This window comes from Neolamprologus multifasciatus, chromosome 23 (genome assembly GCF_963576455.1).
Source record: "Neolamprologus multifasciatus chromosome 23, fNeoMul1.2, whole genome shotgun sequence".
NCBI classification, from domain to species: Eukaryota; Metazoa; Chordata; class Actinopteri; order Cichliformes; family Cichlidae; genus Neolamprologus; species Neolamprologus multifasciatus.
The window spans coordinates 35,360,422-35,367,879 of record NC_140460.1 but is presented as its reverse complement, the minus strand read 5'-3'; the positions used below and the strand labels follow the sequence as shown (position 1 = coordinate 35,367,879).

Here is a 7,458-nt window from a genome sequence, read left to right as displayed (position 1 = left end):
CAAGGGGTGAGTGAGGTTGAAACACTTGGGAACGGATCTCAATACTGCATTGTAGGTGGCCGAAGAAGCATGATGAGAGGGGGAATGTCTTCATGAACCTACAAAGAAGTCCAGTTCCCTTCAAGTATTTATTGGTGTAATGACTTTATCACACCTTGAAAAACCTTCTTGCTATAAAAAATGGGTGTTTCACTTGTGAATGCACTGAATTTAAACTGGTTGCTCAACATTGATAAACGTGAAACATCCTCACCCATTGAAAGCAGCAGTCACTCCTAGTCATTATCTGAAAACCTTTTGCAAACTGACAATCTGCAATGCTACACTTGAGTGAACTAGCTGTTTGTTGGTTGTATTTTGGTTAAATTCCTATATAAATGCAAGGTTGCCAAGCACCTGAGTCACCTAAATCGCAATTCTGCCATTTGTGGAGGGATTTCTGAATCAAATCTTTGAGGTTCTGGTTAGGATGTAAGTAGTTAATGTGAATTTCTGTGAATGTAGATGACAATAGATAAAACTAAATGTGTTTGTAGCCGATTTATCAAAGTTATATGTAACTTGACCATATTCAAACTGAAACTGGTGGTAGACTGGTGGTATGCCATCACTGAAAAAAAAAGTTCTTTCAATTTACTTGATTTTATTGTGTACATCGGTCCCACATACAGTGGGGCAAAAAAGTATTTAGTCAGCCACCGATTGTGCAAGTTCCCCCACTTAAAATGATGACAGAGGTCAGTAATTTGCACCAGAGGTACACTTCAACTGTGAGAGACAGAATGTGAAAAAAAAATCCATGAATTCACATGGTAGGATTTGTAAAGAATTTATTCGTAAATCAGGGTGGAAAATAAGTATTTGGTCAATAACAAAAATACAACTCAATACTTTGTAACATAACCTTTGTTGGCAATAATAGAGGTCAAACGTTTACTATAGGTCTTTACCAGGTTTGCACACACAGTAGCTGGTATTTTGGCCCATTCCTCCATGCAGATCTTCTCAAGAGCAGTGATGTTTTGGGGCTGTCGCCGAGCAACACGGACTTTCAACTCCCGCCACAGATTTTCTATGGGGTTGAGGTCTGGAGACTGGCTAGGCCACTCCAGGACTTTCAAATGCTTCTTACGGAGCCACTCCTTTGTTGCCCGGGCGGTGTGTTTTGGATCATTGTCATGTTGGAAGACCCAGCCTCGTTTCATCTTCAAAGTTCTCACTGATGGAAGGAGGTTTTGGCTCAAAATCTCACGATACTTGGCCCCATTCATTCTGTCCTTAACACGGATCAGTCGTCCTGTCCCCTTGGCAGAAAAACAGCCCCATAGCATGATGTTTCCACCCCCATGCTTCACAGTAGGTATGGTGTTCTTGGGATGCAACTCAGTATTCTTCTTCCTCCAAACACGACGAGTTGAGTTTATACCAAAAGGTTCTACTTTGGTTTCATCTGACCACATGACATTCTCCCAATCCTCTGCTGTATCATCCATGTGCTCTCTGGCAAACTTCAGATGGGCCTGGACATGCACTGGCTTCAGCAGCGGAACACGTCTGGCACTGCGGGATTTGATTCCCTGCCGTTGTAGTGTGTTACTGATGGTGACCTTTGTTACTTTGGTCCCAGCTCTCTGCAGGTCATTCACCAGGTCCCCCCGTGTGGTTCTGGGATCTTTGCTCACCGTTCTCATGATCATTTTGACCCTACGGGATGAGATCTTGCGTGGAGCCCCAGATCGAGGGAGATTATCAGTGGTCTTGTATGTCTTCCATTTTCTGATGATTGCTCCCACAGTTGATTTTTTCACACCAAGCTGCTTGCCTATTGTAGATTCACTCTTCCCAGTCTGGTGCAGGTCTACAATTCTTTTCCTGGTGTCCTTCGAAAGCTCTTTGGTCTTGGCCATGGCGGAGTTTGGAGTCTGACTGGTTGAGGCTGTGGACAGGTGTCTTTTATACAGATGATGAGGTCAAACAGGTGCCATTCATACAGGTAACGAGTGGGGGACAGAAAAGCTTCTTACAGAAGACGTTACAGGTCTGTGAGAGCCAGGGATTTTCCTTGTTTGAGGTGACCAAATACTTATTTTCCACCCTGATTTACGAATAAATTCTTTACAAATCCTACCATGTGAATTCATGGATTTTTTTTTCACATTCTGTCTCTCACAGTTGAAGTGTACCTCTGGTGCAAATTACTGACCTCTGTCATCATTTTAAGTGGGGGAACTTGCACAATCGGTGGCTGACTAAATACTTTTTTGCCCCACTGTAATATGAATAAGTATGATTGACTTAATTTTCCACTTTCCCTCAAGTAATTAATGCTTTTCAAATCAAAGTATTTTATTTACATCAGATTACTTAAAAAAATCATGTTTGATGTACTAATATTAATCTGTTATCATAATATCAATGTATTGCATAATGTCAATATATTTTAATGTTTAACACAAACTTATTTTTATTTGCCAGTGGTACGCAATGATATTATGTAATGTAAACACATTGCAATTATGTTCCTGCAACACAACTTATGGCTTTAAATCCTACTTAATTTTTTCAATTGAAATATTAACTGATCATTATTGACAAAAAAGGCAAAGACTGAGTGCTACTGAACAATTCACCTTTATTAAACTGTAACAGCAGTGAAAGCAGCAATTCTGCCATGAACAAGTCCAAAATCACATCCATATAAACTTGTTAACACATTTTTAAAGAGCCTGCAGAAATAACTAAAAGAAAATTTAGTTTGAGAATATATTTGCAAATATATCACAAAACACTGACCTTAGCAGCAAATAAAAGAAAGTGCTTATAGATGATCCTGTCATCTCTTACATATAACATTTGTATTAATTACACAATTGAAAATGTAAACTAAATTAAGACTACCTGAAAAAAAGCAACACGCTTTTATGAATAAACATATTTACACAAATATAACTTGTGTATTATTTGACAACAGTTTCAGCTTCTGTACAAGTATTTATCTGTACAAGATTTCAACTAAGTTGAGCCTTAAATGACATTGTTACATAACTAATACCAAACACCTACATGAATTTTAATCTTCATTTTAAACATGTAAGCAGGACATTAAGGTTGACTTAGAACATATTGCTAAAAATCATCAGTAAAAATTTCTTACAACATGATACCAAAAGGAAAAATCATCCTGCATTGCAGTCACATGAGGGGAAAGCAATAAAAACATAAGCAGTATAACGTTACTGAACACAAAAGGAAAAACTGCAAAGAATTGCAGAAGTGCAGTCTTTGACTTCTCAATGAAACAGATGGTTTTTGAAAGCAAGAACTTTAGAGAGTTTAGCTCCATCCAGTTCCATGAAAACCTTCTGGAAAACGTCAAAGTTGTAGCGAAGGTCAGCAGGGTAGGCAAGGTTTAATGCATACATGAGTCCAAATAGCATTATCACAGCAAATGCTACATTATCCAAATTCTTCGCCACCCTGATGCCTGCGAGGACAACTCTTGCTCATCTGCTGAAGCTTGCTCTTTAAGAAGATAAATTCGAACAGTGGTGTCTTCAACAGTCTCACTGATGGCACGTTCTTCCATGCCCTGTAAAAAAGAAGCCATGTTAGTCATTTCGTGCCAAGTAAGTAATATGACACACTGTGGAAAGTCCGAAAAAAAAGAAAAAAAAAAAAAACACAAGTACATACCACATACTCCCGGATAAGCATGCCAGGGTCTTCACCCATGTAGATACACACTCCCTTGACAGACGCAGCATCAACATCTTCACACTGAAATGAAATGTATGTAATTAGCATCTTCATTCAGCCCTTGTCCTTCATTTAAGTTTTAATAGTGTACTTTACATGAATGTTTTTAAAGTAAAGGCACAGAAATTAATAATAGGTTTACTGGCAATTAATAATAAGTGAAGGTTAAAAAAACAAGCAGATGTAAAAATACAATATGCGAGAATTTATCATGGGAAAACATTTGAAATCCAGGCTTTATCACTTACATTATCCATTTATGACACAATTCTTTTCAGTATTAGTCCAAGCTCTCCTCTTCTTTTGACCAACTTCACCAGGTTGTCCAAGTGGAGAGCCAGCTGAGCCACGAACTTTGTCTGAGGGGGGATGGTGGCAATTCTCTTAAACTCAGCGTTGATCTGAAAACATGAGCACAGAGGAATGAGCTTCAAAGGTTTAATACCTGGAAGAAGGCCACAATCACTCATGCTGAAGAAATGGGCTGTCAAATAACAACTGTGCCTTAACCATTTTAGGCTAATACCACAAGAACACCGTGTATGAGGCAAACCTTACTTCATGGAAATCAAATAGATCAGGCCATCTTGCCATGAAAGCCTCCACCATTGGTGCATCACGAACATCTTCATGTCTTCTGTATGAAAAAGTCTTTTCCATCTTGAGTTTCACCAACTCTGTTACTCTTTTTTATGTCCATGTGGTGGGCTTTGGCATGTCAATAGCTTTAAGAGTCCCTTTGTCTGCAACTTCTGAAACTGAGGTGAGGTTAAGAAACTCATTCCCAAACAAGGAATCCATAAACTGAAGTCTGAAACTGCCCTGAAGACAACACTGTCTCTTGACTTCAACGATGAGATCCTCAGTTGATTCAGGCGCTCCATTAGAGAGTGAGCCTTCGACAGGTTCCGTCAGCCAAAACAGTCTTTAGGACCATAGGACTCTGTAGGCAAAAAAGAATTACATATTCAGAAAGAATCATTTCAGTTTAGTTTTCATAAAGCTATCCATACCCAATAGTCAAAGTTATAAAGATCAGACATAAAAAAAGAAGAATTTATTTAAGGAAATACATGCGACTGAACCTATTACACTTATATGAACACCTTTTATTTCTATATGCCTTTTTAAAGTCACAATGTGGACTGATCCAATCTCATAGTCAACCAATGGATAAGTATCAAGGAGTTCACAGAGTGAAATGAGAGTGAATATTCTTGATGATACTGGGCTGAGCTCAAAAGCTCTGTCGTGCTCTCTGTACCAGCCACCAAGCTCTCTCACAATGTAGAATATGCTGTGGTACAATGCAGATATGGTTTTTCAGTGTTCTGGCAATCCACCTGCTGCCCTTTGGGCCAGTACCATTCCCTTTCTATAAGTTATACTCTTTATGTCACACACTGTCCAAGGTCAACATCTAGAATGTCAGGGAATATGTACCTAATGACTTAAGTTATCTCCTCTTTAAGTCTTTAACTCTTTAAATCCACAAGAAAGGCCGATACAGCTGAGCCCTCTAATTCAGAATTGCCAAGAGATGGGGAGTTTAGATGGTAAGCTATCATCATCTGATGTTTTGACTTCTGTAATGATAAAGGTAAAAATTCCACCATCACAAAAAACATTAATTTTAATTGAAAAAAGGTATTTATTCCAGTTCAGAAGAGCATCAATGGTTTCTTTAAAGTACTAATCTTTCTCTTATTTATACATAATGTTTTGAGAAGCAGCTCACATATGTTCTACACAAAGTAGAAAAAAAAGGGGGGGGGGTCCTAATTTTTGTTAGGACGATGTCGGAAAATTCACAATACATCACTTAATAAGACATACTCTGTTGAACAAACTTATCTCCTTGTAGATATCTGCTGTATTATTTGGGCTTGACCAATAGAATAGTCAAATAAGTGACACTTCACCTAAAACAATGACTAAATGGAGAAATGATTTGGCATTTATGGGCACAGGTTCTTAAACCCACGTCTAAGGTGGGAGGATCCTTATTATAACTTGAGTGCGTGTCAGCAGCAAGAATTAGGGTATGGCACTGTGGGGCTCCCAGCTTCTTAAACTCTGACGGTTACAGCCGGACTAATTAGCCACTGTAGCCATAACTAGCACGAGTAACACAAACACTATTGCGCTCTCTCAGTGATGTTTTAACTTGCTAAGCCATCAAAAACGTCAGTGCTCTCTGTCACATGCATAAATTCCATATCTGACCGACAACAGCTGCAATTTGATACTATTTTTCAGTTTTAGCCACAAAGCTAATACCAACTTTAGCTAGCACTGTAAAAACAACATGTAGATACATTACAGATTACTTTTCATATAGCATGCACTACAACAATTCTGTGAAAACGTACCCAACTAAAACAAATGTATTTAAATTACTTACCTTCTCAGTATGCCTGACTCAGTGCCAAAGGTTGCATGCTGCTAAACAGTTTTCCAGAATCTGGCGGTCAATTGCGCTCTCCTTAAATTATGTTGTTGTCTTATTGGATAAGACTCTAGGTCTTATTATCCAATCATATTTAGTTGTTGTCTTTGAATATATTGCATCATTTCCGGTTGTGGTCAAACATGATTACAATGGTTTTAGTATTTTAATTTAGTCACTTTAAATCAATGTAAGAAAAATGAGTAGTCTCAGTATTGTTTATAATCAAGTAAATGGTACTTTATTTAATCATGTAAATAAGAGAAACATGAAAGGCTTGTGTAGCATTAACTAAATTCATTTGTGCAAATTCAAAAGCCTGCCAATTCCCATTTTTTCAGTGATTGCCGTTTTATCATTGTTTTGATGCACCAAAATCACTTCAAAGGCCGCACTTGACTGCAGGTTGATCCACACCATTATGTTCCCATCTTTGAAGAAACTAAAGAAATAAGATTGCAACTTCAGTGCACCCATTCATAATAATTTTGGCCATGCTGTGATGTCCAGTTATTGTTTTCCCTAGCATGACTGTAGCATTCGAAAATGCTGATAACTGAGAAACTACGCAGAGAACTTGGGATGATAACCTTTTGATGTCTATAGATGATATATGAAGATTTAGCTAACTAAAAGATTCAGAAAACGAGGGGGGTGGCTAGTCGAGCAACGGCCAAAGCTAGCAAGATCTGCCTGGTGTGTAACTTCCTAGAACTGTGACTGAGGGACTTGCTAGAAGGTCAGTGCCATAGTTTTAAATAAATAAATAAATAAATAAATACTGGTGGGGGCAGGTGGATTTCTTTGTTGTATGCGTGAAGAAAGCCGGCATAACAATTTTTCCCTTTTCCTTCTTTACTAAAGCTAGCTTACTGAGACGAGCTGCTTCTCATCTTTTTTTCTTGACACAACAGGAAATAAATTTTAAAAAAGGTTGGGTATGATTTGAAAAATACCTTAGTAAGTGCATGCAATGTCAAATGTTCAAGGGATGATACTGATAAAAGAGAATTGATTCTGCACAAAACCCAGCTAAGTTTTTGTTTGCTTTTATTTCCAATGTGCAGCCACTGTTTCCCCTGATCACTCTCAGCAAGACATTTAAACTACTGCTGTAAAAAGGCAAGGCTTCAACCAGTGTCCCACAAAGAAAAAGGGAGACTGATCGTGAGTGTTGGTAAGGCTTTATTAAAATGCTTTTCATATCTTAAAAAAAAGGGGGATGAAGCACTTAAAAGAAAACTTGTGAACTA

General features: G+C 38.1%; 1 pseudogene across 1 annotated transcript; it reads right to left on the bottom strand.

The window, feature by feature from the left end:
• Window positions 1–2,794: 2,794 nt before the first annotated feature.
• LOC146492075 (uncharacterized) lies at window positions 2,795–6,543 on the bottom strand (annotated as a pseudogene). The gene is made up of 5 exons (XR_014872508.1): window positions 6,161–6,543; window positions 4,315–4,699; window positions 4,005–4,157; window positions 3,694–3,777; window positions 2,795–3,589 (listed from the first exon to the last, which is right to left on the bottom strand). The product of XR_014872508.1 is annotated as an uncharacterized LOC146492075 (transcript).
• Window positions 6,544–7,458: the final 915 nt, after the last annotated feature.